Source organism: Carcharhinus amblyrhynchos, chromosome 1 (assembly GCF_965287045.1).
Source record: "Carcharhinus amblyrhynchos chromosome 1, sCarAmb.v2.hapA, whole genome shotgun sequence".
In the NCBI taxonomy this organism is placed as follows: Eukaryota; Metazoa; Chordata; class Chondrichthyes; order Carcharhiniformes; family Carcharhinidae; genus Carcharhinus; species Carcharhinus amblyrhynchos.
Window position 1 is genome coordinate 32,815,000 of NC_137324.1, and position 25,786 is coordinate 32,840,785.

Below are 25,786 nucleotides of genomic sequence, written 5' to 3' on the forward strand. Positions count from 1 at the left end.
GATAATTGGACAGAAAAGGGAGCACCCCAGATTTTAAGCTGGATCCCTGTGCAACTGTTTGTTGATCAGAACCTTATGAAATAGAAGGTTTGTTGCCCATTCACTGGTGCTCCATCTGGTGCCTCGCTTTATGTATAACACAGCTCGAGATCCACCTGCCTCACGTACTTGGTAATGATGGGCACAGGTTTTTTTTAAAAAAATTCCCAGATTGCAGGAGAGTTTAAATGGGGAAATGAACAGAGGGTGGTTAGAATGTAAAATTCGGTGCCAGTGTTGCTGAGGCAAAACTTTTTTCTAAAATGGAATTAGATATTAGCTTTGGAAAAAGGTATGTAACAGGTGAGTGGGATTGTCAGGTTGGTGGAATAAAACAGCAGCCTGGTCCTGTGCCACTCTGAATCTCTTGCTCTCTGATGCTCAGTGAGACAACACACATTTTGTGGATTAGGCTGCCTGCTTCTGCCTCTGGGTGGATATTCTGTAATAATATACGCTCTGTACATCAGGTGTCTACAGTCTCTCCTCCCGAAACAAGCGTGCCCCCCAGCAAGAGCACTCTCTCCCCTGGTTGAACATCAGGTAGTTACATTGTGATTGACAGCTCGGGTGACGTCGGCGTTGTGCTCCCTCTGCCTCTCTCTCTGTCTGGCTGCTTTCACACTGGCTTCATTTTCTCACCCGGAGGGGAAGGGAATCAGATCGGGCAGCCACAGCTCGAATATCATCCCATTCAGTCCCTCCGGCAACAGAGCTGACCTGGCAAATGCCAAATCCGCATCAGCCACAGAAAAGCCACCGCACCGCGCCGACAGGGTTTATTTCATGGTAAGTTTCATTTGCCATTGCGTGTCGGAAAATGAACATCTCCGTGCTGCTCTTCAGATACATGTTTTCCGGAGCATTTTCGGTTGGCAAGGAGCGATGCAGTGTGTTGATTGCAGTCTGATGCGGGGCGCTTACAAAGATACATCCAAAGCTGCCTGCAAATTCAACCGCTCCTGGTTAAAGAGAGGGATGGAGCAGAACGCAAATTTGCTCAGTACTCCCTGTCTTTGTCTGTCCTTAATGACTGAACGTGTGGCTGTGTTCCTACTGGTACCCGTGTTTGTGCACAGAATAGGTCGGGCGCTTCGTGCATCACACGTTAACTGGAAGTGTATAAATAATAGATTGATGCAGGTGCCCTACGTTCTGCAGTCTTTGTGTATATATTTGCATGTGCACGAAGAATATTTCAGCTGTAGATCGCTTGCATTTGCTGGTTAAGTTTCTCAGGTGCGGGCAGTATTGTTATTGCCAATGTGGTATGGTCACTGTCATTTCTTACCTCCAAAGTAGCGCTAATCCCCAAACTGTTTTTAACCTGGAGCACCTAACCCTCTGTGAATGTACACTTTAGAAATGAGCATTGTGTAGCAGATGCAGAATGATGGTGCATGGTGGGTGATGGATACAACATGTTCTTTTGTTTGGAAAGATTGCCTATACGGACATCAGCTTTACAAACTAGATTAATACAGGGAATTAGTTCCCAAAGGAGGCTGGGAGTGGGGGCATGGGGAAATGCAATTTGAAGTGTGGCGATACCATAATGGTTGTGGTTGACCTGTGTGCTGGCATTATTCAATCGCTGAGGCTGGGTTGGTGGCACAGCGGCAAAGTGGTTGGCATTGCTGCCTCACAATGTCAGGGACCCGGGTTTGATTCCTGGCTTGGGTCACTGTCTGTGCAGAGTCTGCATGACCTCCCCATGTCTGTGTGGGTTTCTTCCGGGTGCTCTGGTTTCCTCCCACAGACCGAAAGATGTGCTGGTTAGGTGCATTGCCATCCTAAATTGCCCCTTAGTGTATCAAACAGGTGCTGGAGTGTGATGATTAGAAAATTTTCACAGTAACTTCATTGCAGTGTTAATGTAAGCCTATTTGTGACAAACAAATTAACTTTAACTTTTAATATTGGTTGGAGATTGGTAAACTGGGGTTGTTCTTCCTGGAAAGATGGAGAATGAGGGGGGACCTAATAGAGGTGTACAAAATTATGAAGGGTGAACAGTGGGAAGCTTTTTCCCAGGTCGGAGGTGACGATCACGAGGGGTCACAGGCTTAAGGTGAGAGGGGCGAGGTTTAACTCAGATATCAGAGGGACGTTTTTTACAGAGGGTGGTGGGGGCCTGGAACGCACTGCCAAGTAGGGTGGTGGAGGCGGACATGCTGGGATCATTTAAGACTTACCTGGATAATCACATGAACAGACTGGGAATGGAGGGATACAAACAAATGGTCTAGTTGGACCAATGAGCAACACAGGCTTGGAGGCTGTTCTGATCTTTGTTCTTTATCTTTTATAAGTCAGCAAGAAATGAACCAAAAAGAAACTTCTTTACCCAAGCAGTGGTGAGAATGTTGAACTTGCTACCACAGGGAACAGTTAAGCAGACAGTATAGTTACATTTAAGAGGAAGGTGAATAAGCAGAAAGAGGAGAATGGAGGGTTCGGCTGATAAGAGTTAGATGAGGAAGAATGTGAGGAGGATTGAGTGGAGCATAAACACTGGCATGGACTGGTTGGCCAAATGACCCATTTCTGAGCTTTATATTCAACATAGTTTTACTTAATTCCTTGTCAATTAAGTGCCTTGATCGACACAATAACAAAGTGCTATGGATGTCGGAAATATGAAATAAAAACAAAAACTGCTCAGCAGGCCTGCAGCATCCGTGGAGAGAAAAAAATAGAGTCAATGTTGCAGATCAATGAGCCAAAAAGCATAAATAAGCGTGAACCTTGAGTAGGTCTGACAAAATGTCATTGACCTGAAACATTAACTCTCTTCCCTCTCCACAGATCTGCTGAGTGTTACCTTTATTTGCAATTTGAAGAATAAATTAAATTAGTTTCCTTCCTCTTGTGTGCTGAGCACAAACAGGTACGGTTGCAAGATCAAGATAATTTGATTTAGACAGAGTGTAATGGGCATGATTTGTTGCAGTTATCATTGCCATTGCTGTAAAGCAGGTGTTACCTAACTTTACTGTGAGGTAATTGAAGTAGTTTATAACAATCCCCGTCATTCCTCAATTTGATTTTTGCCTCTAAAGTGATCTCATGTACTTGTTATTCTTAGGCAATGTATTATGTAATGCTGGAATATAATAAACAGAGATTGAAATCCATTCAATAAAGCAGCTTCTATCCCATGTTTTCTGGGTTGACTGCCACATCACTGACAATATCTTTTGTCTCTTATTTGGGTATCTGGTGGATATTGGTGGTCAGGATGTTCTGTGAAATTGAGACATGATGAATTCCTCAGTTGGAGACTTAATGATTGGATGCAGGGTGTGCGATGGGTTAGATATTGGTCTTGGCATTCAAATCTGTAGTGTAAAACTGCATTTAAGCTAAGTAGCACTAAATTGTGAATCTCACAATTGTTGGTTTGGAAATAGAAAAATATTCCATGTGCCTTGACTGGAGTGCCCTATTGATTAAGGCTAAGGTAAGTTATTGAGATTTCACTGGGGGAGCTTCAGTCCGCAGCTAACTGTGTTGCATCCAAACTGAATCTTAATCGATTCAAATAATGGGTGCCTGAAACGGAAAGTGTTCCATTTCCAAGAATGAGTATCAGCTTGAGAACCACAACATGGAATAGGTTTAACAACTGAGGCCCAATTATCGTGAGCTTACCTAGTGATTATCTACGATTGCTTAACAGAAAATAAAATTGGCAGTATATATCAGCTGGTGAATAATAATCAGAGTGTTTTAGAACATAGTAATTGACTTCGAATGTTCATAAGAGTCAAAAACCCATAAGAGTGAACCTTGAATAGTTTCCATCACAGCGCAAAGATTGAATTACAGCATTATTTCACTGACGTACAGACTAATTTCTAATTGAATTTTATACTACTGTGGGGTGATCTCTACCTGACACTGTGAAAATAAAAGGTATGTCACATGATGCAGAACAAAGAATAATGTTGACTTTATGATTTAGGATCAGCAGTGACAATGCATCTGACTTAGAATCTAATGTTTTAAACTGTAATCTAGAGGAAACTACTGGCAAAGTGTCGTTCTACTATTCCCACTCTGATCACTTTGTGTAAATGGTCATCTAGAGATTTTGTTGTTCCTCAATCAGCAGTATCTTTCAATCTCCCATCAGGGCTACAGATAACCTTGTTGCTAGGTCTCTGCTAGTCCTACTTTTGAATGCAGTATTGCAATACAGTTAACCTTACCACAGGGCTGTCTTACTTTCTGATTTAGCTTCCCTCTCTATGGGGATGCACCCTATCTCTTTTTGCCACATCCTCTAAGTTTACTGAGATTAAGACTGTATAGTATCTCCCTTTGGCAACCTTCCATCTCATGAGCCAAGATTTTTTTTGCCTTGTCAATCAACTCTGCTAAGCATCATTTGGCGTGTCTTTGGCATGGTCTGCCTTACTCCAGTGCAGCAGTCTCTCTGCCGCAGGTGAAAACAGTGGACTGAGATGGTGCAGCATTTGCTGGCCCTTGTTTTCTCTGGACTGTCTACTTACTCTGGTTTACTTCACCCCTTCCAATGCCCATCCAGACAGTCAGGCTCCAGAGCTCATGGCCATCAACAACTGTCTCCCAGTTTTCTGTGTGATTGTCCACCAACTACATATATCATTTGACTGTGTCATTTTAGTGGAATAATGGACATCCAGAGATGCCAAGAAATGCTGAGACAGTGAAGATGGGAACTGTTTATCTTTTCACCTGCTCAGCAAATTATGTACAGGTCTCACTACTGAAGAGGAGTACACTGAGGACACAGGGTTGATGCACTTTGGAGTTTGATATTTTCAGTTAGGTTGTTGATGTTCAGGTTGGATATAGCAGTTGCTGCTGATGTAATGCGTATGTTGATTTCAGTACCAAGCGACAGATTGCTGGTAATTGTGGAGCCTAGATGTGTGAAGCTATCAACATTGTTACTGTTGCTACATGGCTACAAGGCAATATCCTGGACCATGACATTTGTCTACCTGTTGTTGATGGTTAACCCAAACTCTGTACAGGTGTGAAAGAATCTATCCATTTGTCAGTGAAGATGTTCCTTGGTATGGAATGTTCACACAGTATCAACAGTCTAGAATAACTCTCTGATGAAGAGTTGGTGCACTTCTGTCTTGGGTCTCAGGTGAGAAAGGCTGAACAGCTTTTCACCAGTCCTGGTGTTTAAGTAGACACCCACTAGATGAACTGAAGGTTGTGACAGCAGCAGAGCAGAATATGCTTAAGAGTGTCAGCGGCAGAACGTAACCTCACTGTGGACATAAGAACATAAGAACATAAGAAACAGGAGCAGAGGTAGGCCATCCAGCCCCTCGAGCCTGCCCCGCCATTCAATAAGATCATGGCTGATCTGTTGTGGCTCAGTTCCACATTCCCGCCCTCTCCCCATAACCCTTAATCCCCTTGCCTATCAAAAACCTATCAACCCGCGTCTTAAAAATATTGAGCGAGGTAGCCTCCATCACTTCAACGGGCAGAGAATTCCAGAGATTCACCACCCTTTGAGTGAAGAAGTTCCTCCTCAACTCCGTTCTAAACCTCAAAGGGTCTTGATGTTGCTCCATTATAACTGACCTTACTCATCATGTTGTGACAGAGAGAGGACACCACAGTGAGCAGCTTTGGAGTGCAGCCAATTTTCTTCAGCAGCTTAAATTGCTCAGCTCATATGGTCGAATGCCTTGGTGAAGTTGACAGTATATGTGATCTCCTTTGTTCATATGATTGTCTCAGTCCAGCAGTTGCAAGAGAAATGCTGTCATAGAATCAGAGAATCCCTACAGTGCAGAAGAGGCCATTTGGCCCATCGACTCTTAAATTGGCCTCGCAGGTAGAGGATTTGGTTAAGAAGGCGTGTGGTGTACTGGCCTTCATCAACTGAGGGATTGAGTTTAGGAGTCGGGAGATAATGCTGCGGCTTCATAAGACCCTAGTCAGACCCCACTTGGAGTACTGTGCTCAGTTCTGGTTGCCTCATTATAGGAGGGATGTGGAAGCTATTGAAAGGTGCAGAGGAGATTTACAAGGATGTTGCCTGGATTGGGTGGCATGCCTTATGAGGATAGGTTGAGGGAGCTCGGTCTTTTCTCCTTGGAGAGACGAAGGATGAGAGGTGACCTGATAGAGGTATATAAGATGTTGCGAGGTATAGATCGGGTGGATTCTCAGAGGCTTTTTCCCAGGGCTGAAATGGTTGCTATGAGAGGACACAGGTTTAAGGTGCTGGGGAGTAGGTACAGAGGCGATGTCAGGGGTAAGCTTTTCACTCAGAGGGTAGTGGGTGAGTGGAATCAGCTGCCGTCGGTGATGGTGGAGGCAAATTCGATAGGGTCTTTTAAGAGACTTCTGGATGAGTACATGGGACTTAATGGGATTGAGGGTTATAGGTAAGCCTAGTAGGTAGGGATATGATCAGCGCAACTTGTGGGCTGAAGGGCCTGTTTGTGCTGTAGTTTTTCTATGTTCTGTGTTCTATGAGTCTGCACTGACTCTTGAGCAGAGCATCTTACTCGGGCCCTCTCCCAACACTATTCCCTTAATCCCACACATTTGCCATGGATAATCCATCTAATCTACACATCTCTGGACACTAAGGGACATTTTATCGTAGTCAATCACCCTAACCTGCATATCTTTGGACTGTGAGAGGGAACTTGAGCATCCAGAGGAAAACCACGCAAACAAGGGGAGAATGTGCAAACTCCACGCAGACAGTGATCCAACCTGGGAACCGAACCCAGGACCCTGGAGCTCTGAGGTAGCAATGCTAACCATTGAGCCAGTGTGCTGCTCCCACCATGTCGATTGTTCACCTTCCAGTTACTATGCCTCTGTTATTGCACCCACAAAAAGTAGCTCCTTCACTTGGAGAAAGTTTGATCCCTAGGCATGCAGTGTGCTAGTCCACTGATATTGGGGCATACCCTGATGTTCATGAACTGAACTCCTAGCAATGGACAAATAGCTTCACAGCCTTGTGGATACCTCAGGAGAGTTGAAGGCTAAAAATATAGAGTGCAGCCAAAAGGTGATTTGATGTCTACATTTTTCTGACAAATCCTACAGCTAGAATGGTGCTTTGCATTCCTTTGGACTCAACCAGGAAGTTAGAGAGAGGGATCATGGCACTTGGGCAATCCAACATTCCCATAAATTTTGCCAGGCTTGTGTCCAGGAGAACACACTCACTCCAGTTTGACTCAAAATGTTAACTCAACTTAGGAGACAGCAGTAATGAATGATGAGCCTGTTTGATTGGCAGAGAACGGGTGGTGCAGGCTGCCTCTGAGGATGGGCGAGACCATTATGTCCCACCAGCTAGCCACGGCCAGTAGTCAGGCCATACCCCCCACAATAAGTCAGGTACTGGCCTTGCATGGTTCCTCTGCTTTAATGGGTGCTTGAAGTCTGTGCCCAACAAGTGGATGGATTTCATCGCACCAGGTTAGCAAACAAAATAAACACACAGGGAAAAGACGCTAACTCTTCAAATGGCAAAAGTGGAACATCAAGGCCCTGTGCACAGGACTGACCCAGACAACTTGCAGCTACTCATGAACATGTGCAGGACAGCCATGAGCAACATGGATATCAATCATTTCAACATTAACAGACTTATCTTCCAGCAACAGAAACAACCGGACCTGTAGGGGACAGCTGTACTGGGGCAGCTGGTAAGTGTAGAGCAAGACTCAGAGCCTTCACTTACCTTCTGGGAATGGAGTTAGGTGGACCTGTGAGGGACATCTCGACTGGGGCAGCGGACTGGGAAAGAAATCCAGGAATAACATCACAGGGAAATGATAAATTCGTTGGTTGGTGAGAAGCTGCTGTTAGTGATTGTGTTCAAATGGTTTAGTTAAACAGATCGTTTATGAAGAAGTAGCTCCTTGAATTTCAGACAGGAACACTAGCAACAGGGAAGTAAAGTTAAGTCAAGTCAAAAGTGAAATAAGGTAATAAAATAAATAAAGTAAGATAAAGTTAGAGAATGGAACCGGGAAGAAAAAGAGCGTGAGAAAGAGTGAGACTGGGAGCCAAGCCGAGAGGAAAAAAGAACGAGACTGAGAGCAGAGCTGGAAGGATAAAAGAGCACGGGAAAGAGTGAAAATGGGAGCGGAGACAGGAGGATAAAAGAGCGTGGGAAAGATTGAAATTTAGAGCGGAGTGCTAGCTTGGACTTTGGAGACCCTGAAGTGACATCAGGATTCAATATAACCCAGGGCAAGTGAAAGCAGCTGATTGGCTGAATATGATCCGGTAAGTATTTACTAAATCATTGCTTATAGTTTGTAAGGTCTTTATTTTATGTTTTATAGTTTGTCGTAACAAGGAACAGGGAAGAACGGCCCCATATTATTTGATTGTAAGTATCATTCAAAGGTTTATAAAAAGGGATGCTGTGGCAGGAGTGCTCATCCTGTTCTATGTGGGAATCCAGAAACATTTCCAGTGCCTGGGGCCAGCATGTTTGCAGGAGGTATCTCCAGCTGCAGCGGTGCTAGAGACACTGGACATCCACGAGCTGGACGCTATTGTGGATAGCACATATAAAGAGATGGTCACACTGCAGACTAAGACCGTACAGGCAGGAAGGGAATGGATGACCACCAGACAGAGCAAGAGGACAGTTGGTGCAGGAATCTCCTGTGACTATTCCACTGAAAAACAGATATACCATTTTGGATACTGTTGAGTGTCTCAGGGGAAATCAGCAACAGCCAAATTCATTGCACCACAATTGACTGTTGCATAGGGAGGAGTTATAAAGTGTGGATAATGCAACAGTTATAACAGTAATAGATAGGCATTTCTGTGGCTACAAATGAGACTCCAAGATGGTATGTTACCTCAGATCAATGATGTCTCAGGACAGTTCCAGGGCATTCTGCAGGGGAGGGTGAATAGCTAGTGGTCGTGGTACACATTGGTACAAATGACACAGGTAAAACAGATTCTAAAAGCAGAATATAGAGTCTTCGGAATTGAAAAGTAGGAGCTCAAAGGTAGTGATTTCAGGATTACTGCCAGTGCCATATGCTAGTCAGAGCAGGAATTGCAGGGTTATCAGATGAAAATGTGGCTAAAGAGATGGTGTGAGGGTTTTAGATTCTGGCACATTGGAACCAGTTCTGGGGAGGTTGGACCAATACAAACTGGATGGGTTACATCTGGGTCAAACTGGGACTGATGTCCTAGGGGGATTATTTGCTAGAGTGGTTGGGGAGGGTTTAAACTAAAATGGCAGGGGAAATGGAAATGTATGCAAGGAGTCTGAGGAGAGAGAAACAGGGACAGAAAGGGGAATAAGAAAGTTGAAAAGCGGAGAAATCCAGGGCCAGATTCAAACAGGGCCATAGTGAAAAATAATGGGAAAGGGACAAATAATGTTAAAAAGATAAGGCTTAAGTCTTTTTGGCAATAAAGTGGATGAATTAATTGCGCAAATTGATGTAAGTGGGTCTACAGTTGGGATTATGGAGACATGACTGCAGGGTCACCAAGGATAGGAATTGAACATCCAGGGCTATTCAGCTTTTAGGAAGGACAGACAAAAAAGAAAATGCAGTGAAGTTGCATTGCTGGTTAACGAGGAAATTCATGCAATAGTGAGGAAGGATGTTAGTTCCAATGATGTGGAATCTATATGAATAAAGCTGAGAAATACCAAGGAACCCCCAAACTAATGGTGATGTTGCGAATGGCATTAAACAGAAAACAAGAGACACATGCGATAAAGTAACATCTGTAAATTAAGGTGACTTTAATTTGCATATAGATCAAATTAGTGTACCTGGATGTCCTCATGTACCAGTTGCTGAAAGTAAGCATGCAGCTGCAGTGGGTGGTGAAGAAGGCAAATGGTATGTTGGCCTTTATAGCTAGAGGATTTGAATACAGGAACAGGGATGCCTTGCTGCAATTATACAGGGCCTTGGTGACATCATACCTGGAATATTGTAATAAACGCAAAAAAATGTGGATGCTGGAATCTGAAACAAAAACAGAAAAATGCTCGAAAATCTCAGCAAGTCTGACAGCATCTTTGCAGAGAGAGTAGAGCCAACATTTTGAGACCAGATGATCCTTTGTCAAAGCTGAGGGATGTTGTTGCCTCTCCTTACTGATTGCAGTCTGTGGGTTTGGAAGTCTGGGATCTAGTCACAGAGAAGGAGCCGAGCCCAAGGCCATGGAGTTTGGAGATGAGCTTTGTTGCGATAATGATGTTGAAGGATGAGCTATAATCAATAAATAGTGAGTGTGACATAAGTGTCTTTGTTATCCAGATGTTCCAGGATCCTGCTGACTTGGTTTGTAATAGAACATGTCATTAGTAGGTCATGTACAATGGGTGCAGATGACATTAGCTTGTGTTAGAAAACGAGTTGGGAGGAGTGACCGATCATTGTGTGGGTCAGGTTGAATGGTCATGCTAAATTGTCCCTTCATGTCAGGGTAAATTAACAGGGTAAATATGTGGGGTTATGGGGATAGATGAGTCACCTGATGAAGCAGCAGCACTCCGAAAGCTCATGATTCCAAATAAACCTGTTGGACTTTAGCCTGCTGTTGTGAGATCTTACTGTGTTCACTCTAGTCCAACACTAGCATCTCCATATCATGGCTCCCATGTACAACACAAGCCTCATGTTGGTGGTACGTTATTATTTCTGTCATATATTAGCATATCCAATACATTAATCCTTTATACTGCACCTCACCCAAAGTATACTATCCTACTTTTTAACAACAATATGAAACTTTAACTATTCACATTACATTTCTGCAACTCTCTTTTTACAATACAGATTTCAGCCAACTCAACTCCTACTCTTCCCCTCCCCAAGTATCAGTCTTGGGGGTTCATCTCCCTCAGTGTTCTTGATCCTTGGTCCTTCATGTCTTGGAGACATGAAGGCTTTCTTCTGCATTTGGTCGGATATTATTATCTCCAAATGAGGACAATACTTTATCAGCATTGTTGGGAAACATCGTGTAGGTTGCAGGATGAATTGAAATTGCAATGTTAACAAAGACATTTCAACAAAAGACTCATCCAAAAAGGAAGACTGAAGAGAATTAATCTTTGGACCCTCTGGTACGAGAAGAGAAGAACTCAGAACACACCGAGGAACGTGTTGCTCCCTTGAAGGAACTGGGAAAAAACTTCAGAAGAGAAATAATCTTCAACTTCAGGGACGATCATCACACCTGTATCATCCACTGTTGTGTTAAAGACTGAAAAAGCATTGAAGATCTGAGATTTCAGTGAACTTAAAATGATCAACTTCCTGTAAGATTGTCAGGAAAAGAAGAGATGATTTCCCAGTGATATGTCAGGAGGACTGTTGACTTTCTGCAGGCAGTAGTAAGAAAGCCATGCTTCTCTTTGCATGGGGTTGCTCCACTATAGGCAATGGGAAGAACTGCTGAGTATTTGGAGACAAAACATCCTCGTGCTCTGTAATGATATGAATTCCCTGTAGACAATCAACTCTGGGACAAGATTGCTGTACAGGATTCTGTTGCCTCAGAAGTGCTAAAGATTCTTCTACAGTTTCTGTGCTGACTTCCAGTCCTGGAGTGAAAAAGACATTTAGCTGGCATTGAAAGCATCAGCCTTCAGCAATGGACTCTGACCTGAAGTCAGGAAACACATTCTCTGTGGAAGACTCTTCACGGACAGTAGGATATAAAGTAGGCAACACATTGATCAATTCAGTGAAATTGAGATCTGAATATTGCTCAGTCACAAAAAGCACAACTGATTTAGAGATGCAAGGACTGATTAGGGACAGTCAGCATGGCTTTGTGAGTGAAAAATCATGTCTCTCAAATTTGATTGAGTTTTTTGAAGGGGTAACCAAGAACGTAGATGAGGGCAATGCAGTTGATGTTGTCTACGTGGACTTTAGCAAGGCCTTTGACAAGGTACCACGTGGTAGGTTGTTGCATAAGATTAAATCTTATGGGATCCAGGGTAAGGTATCTAAATGGATACAAAATTGACTTCTTGACAGAAGCCGGAGGATGGTTGTAGAGGGTTGTTTTTCAAATTGGAGGCCTGTGATCAGCAGTGTGCTTCAGGGATCAGTGCTGGGCCCATTGTTATTTGTCATTTAATGATTTGGATGAGAATATAGGAGGCAGGATTAGTAAATTTGCAGATGACACCAAGATTGGTGGTGCAGTGGATAGTGAAGAAAATTATCTCCGATTGCAGTAGAATCTTGATCAATTAGGCCAGTGGGCTGATGAATGGCAGATGGAGTTTAATTTAGATAAATGTGTGGTGATGCATTTTGTTAGATTGAACCAGGACAGGATTTACTCAGTTAAAAGTAGGGCGCTGGGGAGAGTTACAGAACAGAGAGATCTAGGGGTACATGTTCCTAGCTCCTTTAAAGTGGAGTCACAGGTAGACAGAGCGGTGAAGGATTTCAGCATTCTTGGTTTCATTGGTCAGAACATTGAATACAAGAGTTGGGACGTCTTGTTAAAGTTGTACGAGACATTGGTAAGGCAATACTTGGAGTATAGTTCTAGTCACCCTATTATAGAAAGGATATTATTAAAAGGATATTATTATTAAAAGACTAGGACTTTTTTCTCTGGAGCACAGAAAGCTGAGGGGTAATCTTATAGAGGTCTGTAAAATACTGAAGGGCACACATCAGCGAGATAGTAAATATCTTTTCCCAAAGATAGGTGAGTCTAAAACTAGAGGGCATAGGTTTAAGGTGAGAGGGGAGCAATACAAAAGGTCCAGAGGGGCAATTTTTTCACAAAGAGGGTGGTGAGTGTATAGAACAAGCTGCCAGAGGTAGGGGTAAGGGCGGGTACAATTTTGTCTTTTAAAAAGCATTTAGACAGTTACATGGGTAAGGTGGGTATAGAGGGAAAAGGGCCAAATGTGGGCAACTGGGATTAGCTTAGAGGTTTCAAAAAAAAGGGCGGCATGGACAAGTTGGGCCAAAGGGCCTGTTCCATGTTGTAAATCTCTATGACTCTATGATTCAACTAAAAAGAAAGTAGAGACATCATAAGATGCATCCATCAATGGGAAGATGAATCATCCTCTAGGATCTTAATCTTCAGGAGGTCACTCAGTACTGCAAGGGGTTCTTCCTCATCACCCACTACAAAGGGCACAATTCTGATCCAGCAGGTTTTCATGTGGTTGCCACCATCTACTGCAGCGTCTTCTGTATCCGTCATCTCTGTCCTTACTTTGTGAAGAATGGAGAGTTTCATAACTTCATTCTTTGCCTGTGTCTAACGGATGGTATCTCTGTGAAAGTGTATGAACTTCCTCAGCTTCTGAAGGCTGAATTTCTACTGCTTTTCAATAAAAGATTGAAGACTGTTGCATGGAAGACAGCAAATCATTCAAATGCTTTTTTTACATATGTTTTTTCTAAGATTCTTAACAGCGTGCCAGTATTGCCACTCAATGAGGACACATATTGTTTGTGAAGAACTAGAGAGAAAGAAAGATCTGTCACCCCCTGTAGCTATGAGGAGCAATAATTCTACCTTTGATTGTAATGTCTGTGTCTCTTGGACAGTTATAACTTGATGTCTGATGAATAAAGAGCTGAAGCCATTCGAGGCCATCTGCTAATATGTTAGCAGCATCTCCGCTATCAATTTTTAAAGTCTTGAACCTGGACTGTAACTGATGATTTAAGACTGTCTATTTCCCGAAGGAACTCTGTAATTTTGTCTTTTTTAGTTTTAAAGTTTAAGTTTATTTGTTATTGTCATAAGTAGGCTTACATCAACAGTACAATGAATTACTGTGGAAATCCCCTGGCCGCCACACTCCGAAACCTGTTCGGGTACACTGAGGAAGAATTTACCAATGCACCCAACCAGCACGTCTTTCGCAGCACCCGGAGGAAACCCACGCAAAAATAGGGAGAACATGCAGACTCCATACAGACAGTGACCCAAGCCGGGAATCGAAATCAGGTTCCCGGCACTGTGAAGCAGCAGTGTTAAACACTGTGCCACCATGCTGCCCTTTTGACTTTCCATTTCATGTTTCATAAATACTTTCTGGTTCTTGACTTTGATGAAAATTACTGAATTTGCAGAAATGTTAGAAATGGCTAGTTTTGCCATACTGGAAGTATTCTGCACTCCCTGCTGGGCAGTTTTGGCATCAATGCTGGGGTTTCCTATCGCAACACGGTGGCATGGTGGCACAGTGGTTAGCACTACTGCCTCACAACACCAGGGACCAGGTTTGATTCCCGGCTTGGGTGACTGTCAGTGTGGAGTTTGCATGTTCTCCCTGTGTCTGCATGGGTTTCCTCTGGGTGCTCCAGTTTCCTCCCAGAGTCCAAAGATGTGCAGGTTAGGTGGATTGGCCATGATAAATTGTACCTTCGTGTCAGGGGGATTAGCTAGCATAAACAAATGGGGATAGGGCCTGCGTGAGATTGTGGTCAGTGCAGACCCGATGGGCCAAATGGCCTCCTTCTGCACTGTAGGATTCTATAGCGCAAGCATCTCAAAATGGCGGCTGGTGTGGAATTTTTGATTCGATTTAATTTATTATCATCACATGTATTAGTATATAGTAAAAAGCATTGTTCCTTACATGCTATACAGACAATGCGTACCGTTTACAGAGAAGGAAAGGACAGGGTGCAGAATGTAGTGTTACAGTCATAACTAGGGTGTAATGAAAGATCAACATAATGCAAAGTAAATCAATTCAAAAGTCTGATCGTGGTGGTGAAGAAGCTGCCCTTGAATCGGTTGGTATGTGACCTTAGACAGAGCTGTGTGAAGCCTCAGAGTTGCCCTGAATTCTGGCTGATTCAGCGCTCAGTGTTGGGCTGCATTATGCACTGAACCACCTGCCCCATATTGGGGTTCTGTGGCAGTATCAAGGTATCAATAGCTTTAAGAATAGACTCAAAGTCCACAATGGAGTCCTGCACACCCTGCCTTAGGAGTATGCTAACTGCTATTGGACCTACTGCATAAATGAATGAACTAACTTGAAGCTTAGCTTCCTTTCCATGAACTAACTTGGAGCTTAGGTTCCTTCTCATGCTGCTTGGTACTGGAGAAAACGGTAGTTCCATAACTCCCATTTCTAATCTCTGTGAACAGTTAAACAGGGCTAGGAAAGGGACTACGTACTCAGTACTGCCGTTGTTACTTCGCTCCAGTGTGCAGCCTTCCTCCACCAAAATGTTTCAAGTTGCTTCCAAAGATTTCTTCACTTTGTGTTTCTTTCGACATCACTGATGCATCTTTTACATTGATGTCTCCACAGATGTCACCATGTCCTGAGAATGGTCTATCTACCCTTAACTCTAGGCATGGGACTTAGTCCTTAGACAGACTGTAGACCTTCTCTGATATCTTAACAATTGTTTGTTGTTGTACACTGTAATGACTTTGGTCAGGCCATTGAGGTTGGCCTGTTGAGGTATGAACTCCCTGATTAAGGATCCAATTGATGGAAGTCTCTGCATTGCACTTAACTGGGAGTGTTAGTTCCTCTGAAAATCCCCGAAGGAAGATTGCTAACAGAAAGCATTCTGTATGCTGCTGTTAGAGTTTGTAAACAAAGGGATTTTGGTGAAGGGTCTTCTGCCTCCACAGAATAGGCACGTTGCTCTGAGGCATGATTCCAACCTACCTCCCTCTCTTTTTCAAGACAGAGAGCTGAACACATATACTGACTGATGTCAGTGGTACTTCATCATCTATATCATCCATTAGCATTTCCAATCTGTTAATCCTTTATACTACATAACCAAATATGTATCGTTTCTAAAGAAGTTACTTAACGTATGAATGAGAAAGTGATGTGTGATAGATACTTTCAAAAAAATAATAACGAGGAAAGGCTTCTTTACCTAATGACTGGTAGATATTTATTAGGACCTTGCAATCTAAAAACATCTCTTGTCAAATAGCATTAAACTCTGCTTGACCTCAGATTGGACCGACTTACAGCGATTAGACTTTCTGGCTTAAAGGAGAGACTATTTTATACACAGCTCCACTTAAATAGCAGCATAATGCATTTTATGTAAGACTCCTGTTATAATAAACATCCAATTTAACATAAGCAGTGTTATTATATTCAGTAACGTATATTTCAGGTGTTATATCAAGTGCATATTATTTCTTTTCACTCAGCCGTTGAGGAAGCTTTGTGTCCGGTGCTCTGACACTGAATTCTTTTGATGTGTCCACACCATTTGGACAGTGTATTTCCCCGTGGGTAAACGCTTGATATCTTTTTGGAAGGAAGAAACAGAAGAGCAACGGAGAGGCACTAGATGCAGACTGTGCCACCTGCCAGTCCCCTCACACCCACATTTACTGGCAGGGATTCCCTGTCAGTTAACAAATAATTGTTAATCACACATAAACCTATAACTCTGCTGCATCTTGCTTGCATTACCTGCCTGGCAGCGCCAGTGGTGTTAACAATTAGCTATGCCTCAAGTCTACGTCGTCTATCTCCTTCTAGGCATCCTGTGGTGATGTCTTAGGAGACAGTAACTTCTGAGTAAACGCACTGAATTGTAGAACATCCTGGCACAGAAACTTGCTATTTGGCTCAGCAAAACTGCAGCTTTTCTCCACACCTAATCTAATCCAATGCTCCTGCTCACTCCATGTATCATCTAATGTTCCTCTAAATGTCCCTTTCACAAGGATTTATGGGCACAGCTTCAAAAATAACACATAATTGCACTATCTAATCACGCTCTTTCAGATGAGACATTAAACCAAGGTCCCATCTGTCTCCTTGGTTGGATGTGACTGATCCCATGGCACTAGCTTGAAGAAGCGCAGGGTGGTAGGGAATGCGGGTGGTTATGTTGGTGGGGAGGGGATGTGGGGGTGGTGGGGGGGGGGGGTTATCCCCAGTGTCCTGCCCAATATTTATCCCTCACTTAACATTAGAAAAAACATGATCTGATTACTAACACACTGTTGTTTGTGGGAATTGATTGTAGGCGATTTAGCTGCTGCATGTCCTACATTACAACAGTGACTACACTTCAGAAATACTTAATTGGTTACAAAGTGCTTTGAGAAGTCTGGTAATTGTGCAAAGCGCCTTATAAATGCAAGTCTCTGTTTTTTTCAGGACAAACAAATTTTTCTAACCTACTCTTTGATGATTTTTATCATTATTTTAAATTGCTGTCTTTTTGTACTGTCTCATTAACCAATGGAAACACCATTTCTAATTACCCTATTGGAATTATTTAAGATAATGAAGTGTTACATTAGATTACACAGCTCTAGTGAAAATAACCCTGTCTTCTAAGATCTGTCCATTTGGAGTGATGTATCTAAGTCCAAAAGTAGAACACTGAATCCAATTGCATAGGTGGGAGTTGGCTATAGTAGGTTGGGAAATTAGAGGGGAAGGTGATGGCTGAGTGGTATTATCGCTGGACAATTAATCCAGAAACTCAGCTAATGTTCTGGGGACATTGTTCAAATCCAGCCAAGGCAGATAGTGGAATTTGAATTCAATAAAAAAAATCTGGAATTAAGAATCCACTGATGAACTGTGAAACTATTGTCGATTGTTGTAAAAAGTCGTCTGGTTCACTAACGTCCTTTGAGGAAAGAAATCTGCCGTCTTTGCCTGGTCTGACCTACATGTGACTCCAAAGCTACAGCAATGTGTTTGACTCTCAACTGCCGCCCAAGGGCTGGGCAATAAATGCTGACCAGCCAGTGACGCCCATGTCCCACAAGTGAAAAAAAAATACAACAGGTGAACAATAACAAACATTTAAATCAAAATTTCATAATGGTGAACTAATCGATATTCCATTCAGAAATAAAAGCATCACGGGAAAAGAAATCCATCTATGGCTAAGTAAAGAAGTAAAGGATAGGGTGGGATTTTTTGGCCACATTCACCCCAAGACCAAAATTCCCCAGAGGTCAATGGACCTTTGCATGGTCTGCCCCCCCGCCCGCCATGGGAAAGTTCCAGCCAGAGTGTCAGATTAAAAGGAGAGGCTCCTAAAATTGCCAGGAAGGAAAGTAGGCTTGAATGTTGGGAGAGTTTATATATGAGTAAAAATGATCCAAAAATTGATAAAGGAGGATAAAATAAAGTATAAGAGCCAGAAACATTGAAATAATTTGTACAAGAATGTAAGAAGGGAGAGAATTAGAGAAAGTAAGTGTGGCTCCCTAAGAAGATACAGAAGAAATTAAGATGAAGTTTGTATCTGCTGGAATTTAGAAGGTCCTTAGGGATCCTGACAGGGTGGCTGTGGAATGGATGTTTCCTATTGTGGGAGAATCTGTAACTGGGGGGTCACTGTTTGGCAGCTGGAGTTGCTCATTAAGAACAGAGGGAAGAATTTTTTTCTCTTAGTGTTCTGAATCTTTGGAACTCTCTTCCTCAAAAGACGGTGGAGGCAGATTCTTTGAATATTTATAGACAGGGCTAGATTGATATTTGAGATACATAGAAAATAGGTGCAGAAGTGGTCCATTTGGCCCTTCGAGCCTGTACTATCATTCAATATGATCACGGCTGATCATACACTTTCAGTATCCCACTCCCACCTGGAGGAGACTATTAATAGCTGCAAAACCAGACCCCAACACAAGTCAACATTTTTAGGAGAGGGGGAAGAAAGAAGAACAAAATAAAAATAAAGATAAAGTAATATTCACCAGAGAAAAACAAATCAACTTTGCAAATTATGAAGGCCAGATTCAATTAACTTAAGTAATTTCTCATCTTCTGATACTTTCCCAATAGGGCTATAAATCATGCGGAATAGGTTTTATTACTGCCAGGAATTATTTATTACATATTTGTTTTAGTTCAGATGCAATATATTTCACTACCAAGCAATACTAATAAGTCTTTTTGACATTGCTGCTCCATCTACTCATTTGCAGTATGTGATATTTCTGCAGTGCTCTGAGCAGAAAGTTAGGAAAGGTTTGATATTACAACATTGTTGAATGTAAAGTGAAAAATGATGGCCCTGACATTACCTCAAAGGGTATTGGCACAGGAACACTGAATTCAGGCATATGGATTTAGGGCAGACGGTGGTATTCTCACTGGATAAGTAATCTGGAGGCTCGTGGTAATGCACTGGGATATCGACTTCAGGAAGCATAAAGGAGAACATGCCCCTGTCTACATATATGGGGACAAAGTAGAAAGGGTCAAAAGCTTCAAGTTTTTAGGTGCCCAAATCACCAACAACCTGTTCTGGTCCCACCATGCCAACACTATAGTTAAGAAAGCCCACCAGCGCCTCTGCTTTCTCAGAAGACTAAGGAAATTTGGCATGTCAGCTACTACTCTCACCAACTTTTACAGATGCACCATAGAAAGCATTCTTTCTGGTTGTATCACAGCTTGGTATGGCTCCTGCTCTGCCCAAGACTGCAAGGAACTACAAAAGGCCGTGAATGTAGCCCAATCCATCACGCAAACCAGCCTCCTATCCATTCACTCTGTCTACACTTTCCGCTGCCTTGGCAAAGCAGCCAGCATAATTAAAGACCCCATGCACCCCGGACATTCTCTCTCCACCTTCTTCCTTCAGGAAAAAGATACAAAAGTCTGAGGTCACGTACCAACTGACTCAAGAACAGCTTCTTCCCTGCTGCTGTCAAACTTTGGAATGGACTTACCTTGCATTAAGTTGACCTTTCTCTACACCGTAGCTATGACTGTAACACTACATTTTGCACTTTCTCGTTTCCTTCTCTATGAATGGTATTTTTTGTCTGTATAGCGTGCAAGAAACAATACTTTTCGTTGTATGTTAATATATATGACAATAATCAAATCAAATCAAATGTGTTTAAATCTCACTACAGCAGCTGGTGAAATTTAAATTCAATTGATAAAATCTGGAATTAAAAAGCTAGCTTCAATAATGGGAACCATGAAACCCTCGTCAATTGTTGTAAAAATCCATCTGCTTCACTAATGAAGGAAATCTGCCATTCTTACCAGGTCTTGTCTGCACGTGACTTTGGACACGCAGACATGTGGTTGACTCTGAAATAGCCAAGCAAACCCTTAGTTGTAACAAACTGCTACAAAGTCAATAAAGAATGAAACTGGAGAGACCTAGGGATCAAGAAGACAACGGCATAGCCTAGCTGGTCAACCCTCCATATTCTTCCTTTCTGACATCTGGAAATTTATACCAAAATTGGGAGAGCAGTCTTCCTGATTAGGCAACAGCCTGAGATAGTCATACTGTGAATCATATTGTACAGTATCCCAGATACCACATTCACCAGAAGTGGTGGCACAATGGTGTGCAGTTGAGAGGTAAGTTCTGAAAATTGACTCTGGGCCACATGAAGTCAAATGGCATCAGGTTAAACAAGGACAAGGAATCCCCCTTTCACCTAGCTACTGTAGCAGCAGTGTAAACCATCCAGAAGGTATGCCACAGCAACTCACCAAGACTCCTTCAACATCAGTTTCGAAACCAGTCACCTGGACCACTCAGAAGGACAAGGACAACACTTGCATGCACCACTCTCTGCAAGTTTCCTCCAGGCCCTCCAGAAGCCCATCCTGGCTAGTTAATATATCGCTGTTCCATCACTATAACTGGTCAAAATTCTCGAACTCCCTTCCCAACAGCACTGTCAGTGAACCTACACCACATGAACTGCAATGGTTCAAGAAGGTGGTTCAGCACCACCTTTTGAAGAGCAATTAGGGATGGCCAATAAATATTGGCCTAGTCAGTGACACCCACAATCTAAAAAAGACTTAAAAATACATTGAGATGTTGAACACATATATAATTAAGCACAAACTGCTTAATTATATAAGTGTTAGTCTCAATTATATAGTGTTATGCAACTATGAGAAGACTGTAGTACCAACGAATGATTAAATATTCGTGCTTCTTTGTCAAAGGGAGAAATTAAATTCCCCAATCAATTTTTTCATCATTTCTTACTGAAGTAGTTGAAGGAGTTAGATGATGATCCTGCTTTAATAAGGTTGCTTCTTCTCAAGTATTCATTGTATTTACTTTAACCCTTCTCTGTTACATGTTTTCTTCAGTACTCAGAGAGACATACAGTTCAGCACAACTTGAGGATTACTGTGGTGTTGTGCCAAACACACGCTGGAATAATCCATCCTGTGTAATAATTCCAGTGAGGAACGATAAACCAAAATAACCAAATGTATTGCATGCCCCCAAACGAAGAAATTATCAAAAAGATTCCACTGTTAGTGGCTTTTACTTTAAAACAAATCAAAAACAATGTCAATTTAAACATAAAAATGCAAAGGCAAATTTCACTTTAGTCAAAACTACAAAGATGCATCCTAGGACCAGAAGCACAAACATCACTCCCTACACTGTGACACCATATTCAGTTCCAAATTCCTCTACCTCAGCTTGCAGTGCATGGGATCTGTCACTTACCCACTCAGTTATTTTGTCCCTCAACGCACATTCATCAGCACCAATACTGCATCCAAGGTCCAGCATATGATTAATGCCAACAAGGTGCACAACAGCAGACCCTCTCTCACTCAGCACACGTCAGTCCTGATCACATAACAAAGTTCGGCTGCCCCCCCCAAATTCATTCAGGTGGTACGCCAGTTCCATGATGGCATGATGGCCAGAGTACTAGATGGCGGAAAATCCTATGAGGCATTCCCACTCATCAGTGGCAACAATCAGGGCTGTGTGCTTGCACCCACACTGTTCAGCATGATGTTTACTGCCAGGCTGAATGATGCCTTCCAGGACAGTGTTGCTGGAATCAGCCTCAAGTACAGAGTGGATGGGAAGCTCTTCAACCTGAGGAGACTTCAAGCTATTACCAAAATGAAGGAGACTGTTCTGAGAGACTTCCTCTTTGCCAATGACTGCACCCTGTATACTGGCTCAGAGCCAGAGATGCAAGTCAGTATGGTCAAATTTTCCATGGCTTGTGACAACTTTGGACCCACCATCAACATTAAAAAGACCGAAGTCATGCACCAACCTGCTCCTCATGCACCGTACACAGAACTCATAATCACAATCAAAGGGCAGAAACTACAGGCAGTGGACCAGTTCACTTATCTTGGCAGCACTCTCTCCCAAGTAGTGACTATTGATACAGAAGTTAATTGCAGAATAGCAAAAGCAAGTTCTGCTTTCGGTAGACTGCGCACCACTGTATGGGAATGTCGAGGAATCAGCCCAGCAACAAAACTGAAGGTCTACAGTGCCGTGGTACTCACTACCCTCCTGTATGCCTGTGAAACGTGGACTGTGTACCGAAAGCATGCAAGACAGCTCAATCATTTCCACATGACTTGTCTTCGCAGAATATTACACATCAGATGGCAAGACAAAGTACCAGACACTGAAGTTCTCTCTAGACCAAGTCTACCATCAGTCCACATGATGCTGATGAGAGCGCAGACCTGGTGGGCAGGTCATGTCATCCGTATGTCAGACAAGCGCATACCGAAGCAGCTCCTTTTTGGGGAACGCTTCGCTGGAAGATGCTCACATGGAGGGCAGAAGAAACGTTTCAAAGACACACTCAATGCCTCCCTGAAGTCACTTGACATTGACACGACCACCTGGGAAACGCTGGCACAAAACCGCCCTACCTGGCACTGCCTCATCCACAAAGGATGTCAAGCTTACGAAGCAAGGTGTATTGCTGAAGCACAACTTAAGTGTGAGCTGCGCAAGTCCAGAGCCACCAGCGCAACAACTACAGTGTCTACACAAGTCTGAACAATATGTGCCAGGACATTCCTTTCCCAAATTGGCCTGATCAGTCATCTTCTGACACACCGCAACCAGCCTCAAAATGACTAATGGTGTCGAGGTCCTCATCGATGACGATGGATGAACAACAAAACCTCAGCTTGCAGTGTGTGGGATCTCTCACTTACCCACTCTCACTTACCCACTTACCCACATTTATCGGCACTAATATTGCATCTGATGTCCAGCTTATGGTTAATGCCAACAAGGTGCACAACAGCAGACCCTCTCTCACTCAGCACATGTCAGTCCTGATCGCATAACTTTGCAGACTTCCTTTTCAACTGAACAGCCAACAATACCTGGTTCATTATCTGGTCCTCTAATACAAACTCTCAGCTCTTTCACAGGCCTGAGCTTTTCACACCACTTTTAGAACTCAGTCCTTTTTAGCTCACTTCCCCAAGAACTTCTGGAATGCTATTATTCTTCTTACTGTCAAACAAAAAATTTTCCTTTACTTAGAGAGCTTTGCAGGCTTCACCACATAAATTCTCTATTCCTTCTCTGTCTGTTTCTGCTTTCTCTTTGTGTCTGCATCTGTGTGCTGATTACTGTCTATCTACAGCTCTCCTTTGTGTCAGACACACAGAGTAAGATTTTATAGCCTCGCTCATCCTGCCAGAGGTCAATGGACCTTTCCATGGTCTGTCCCTCATCCACTCTGATTTCCTTGGTGGATGGGACAGTAAAATTCCAGCCACAGGTTCCATATCTTAACTTCCTTCTTATTGGTACTGTTTCCAGGTTAACAGCCTCCAGGTCACATGGATCAATATTTCTTCTTATCCAAGAACAGTACAATTGATCCCTTTATAATTGACACAAAATTCTGGTGACTTGCATAATCCTTACTGCAGTTAAAGTTACCTTCTGTAGCAATGAAAAGTCTAGTGAGCTATGCTATTTCTATTGCAGAAATAAGACACCACTGGAACATGAACAAAGGAGAATTGCAATATTACTGACCTACAATTTAAAGTTTAAAACAGTTCCTCCCAAAGCCACACATTATCCTAACTTGGAGCTTTTCTTCACTGTCACTGGCTCAAAATCTTGGAATTCTCTTTTTTTCATTCATTCATGAGATATGGGTGTCACTGGCTGGCCAGCATTTATTACCCATCCCTAGTTGCCCGAGAGCAGTTCAGAATCAACCACATTGCTGTGGCTCTGCAGTCACATGCAGGTCAGACCAGGTAAGCATGACAGATTTCCTTCCCTAAAGGACATTAGTGATCCGGATGGGTTTTTCCGACAATTGGTAACAGTTTCATGGTCATCAGTAGATTCTTAATTCTAATCTTACTTTATTGAATTCAGGTTCCACCACCTACCTTGGCAGGATTCGAACGCAGGTCCCCAGAATATTAGCTGAGTTTCTGGACTATAAGTCTGGCGATAATGCAACTAGGCCATTGCCTCCCCTCCTAACAGCACCGGGGTGTACCTACAACACATGGACTGCAGCGGTTCAAAATGACGGCTCACTGCCACTTTCTCAAGGGCAACTAGGGATAAGCAGTAAACGCTGGACTTGCAAGCAACGCTCACATCCCACGACAGAATTTAGCAAAATATATTTTTCAGTTTTCAAAATTGATTTATTAGAAGCATATTTTTATTCTTTATGACTAGGTTATGCTTGTTATTTACTGTAGATCCTTAATATTTCTGAAGCTTTGTCATCCACAATGCTTCCTTACCAGCCATATTACAATTCAAGCTGCTTTTTTTTAGGGGCTAGTCTTTTTAAATTGCTTTCCTCAAATATTTCAAATCCAATTCACAGTCTTTTAAAATGATGCTGTGAATTGAGATTAATGTTCGTGCTGCCCTGGAGACTCTGTAAATTTATTCAAAAGGTGCAAGTTGGTGTCAGCTTGTATTTGTCCTGCTGCTCATTGGCAGATTCCCGAAGCGCAAAATCCTGAATGTCTGAAACATTCAAATGACATTTTTTACCCTACATGTTATCATGGATGAATTGTCAGCGAAATAATTACTAAACCATCAAGTGCTGTACCACTTTCAAAGTCTTCTGCAAAGCTTTGCCTGCTGAATGAAGGAGCTTGCAGTTAGATAGCATTCCATCATGTTTCTGAGGGCCTCCTGAAGTGCCGATCATTTGAGTTACTTTGAAGCATAGTCGTTGTTGTGAAAAACACTATAAATGTATGTCTTTTTTTATTTTCTGAGGATAACACAGTGCAAGGGGGTTAGTTTTAGATTGCTCTCAGCAAACTTTTTTATACTTTCATGGGCTGTGGGTATTGCTGACTAGGCCAGCTTTTACTGCCCATCTTTAATTGCCCTTGGGAAGGTGAGGGTGATCTGCCTTCCTGAACAGCTGCTGTCTTTGGGTGTAGGTATACCCAAAATACTATGTGGAGGGTAGTTGCAGGACTCAGTGACAGTGAAAAAACACAATGTCTGATATTATCCAGCTGTTCCCACTGATGGGATCTTCCAGTCCTGCCAACAGTGAGTTGCACTGTTTGCATCGGAGGATGCAAACAATGGGAAAGCCCATTGACACTGGCGGGACAGGAGAACCTGCCACCAGCAAATAGGGGCTGCCTCAAAGATTCTGTCAAAGGAGCTTTGGCGAGTAGTTGCATTGCATCTTGTAGGTGGCACACACTACAGCCACCATACGGTGGTGGAGGGAGTGAATATTTAAGTGATAGATCAGGATGCCAATCACGCAGGCTGCTATATCCAGGATTGTGTTGAGCCACTAGAATGTTGTTGGAGCTGCAATCACCCAGGCAAGTGGGGACTATTCCATCACATCCCTGACTTGTGCCTTGTAGATGATGGACAGACTTTGGGGAGTCAGGAGGCGAGTTACTTGTTGCACAATTCCCAGTTCTAACCTGCTCTTGTCACCACAGCATTTATATGGCTGGTCCAGTTCA

General features: G+C 42.8%; 1 protein-coding gene across 1 annotated transcript in view; it reads left to right on the top strand.

Annotated features, from left to right (window-relative positions):
• The first annotated feature begins 681 nt into the window (after positions 1–681).
• LOC145355444 (mitogen-activated protein kinase 4-like) overlaps positions 682–25,786 on the top strand; it is a 116,819-nt gene continuing 91,714 nt past the window's right edge. Inside the window, exon 1 of the mRNA XM_080207598.1 lies at positions 682–828. The gene's annotated coding sequence lies outside the window, so the exon portion shown is untranslated. The remainder of the gene's footprint in view (positions 829–25,786) is intronic.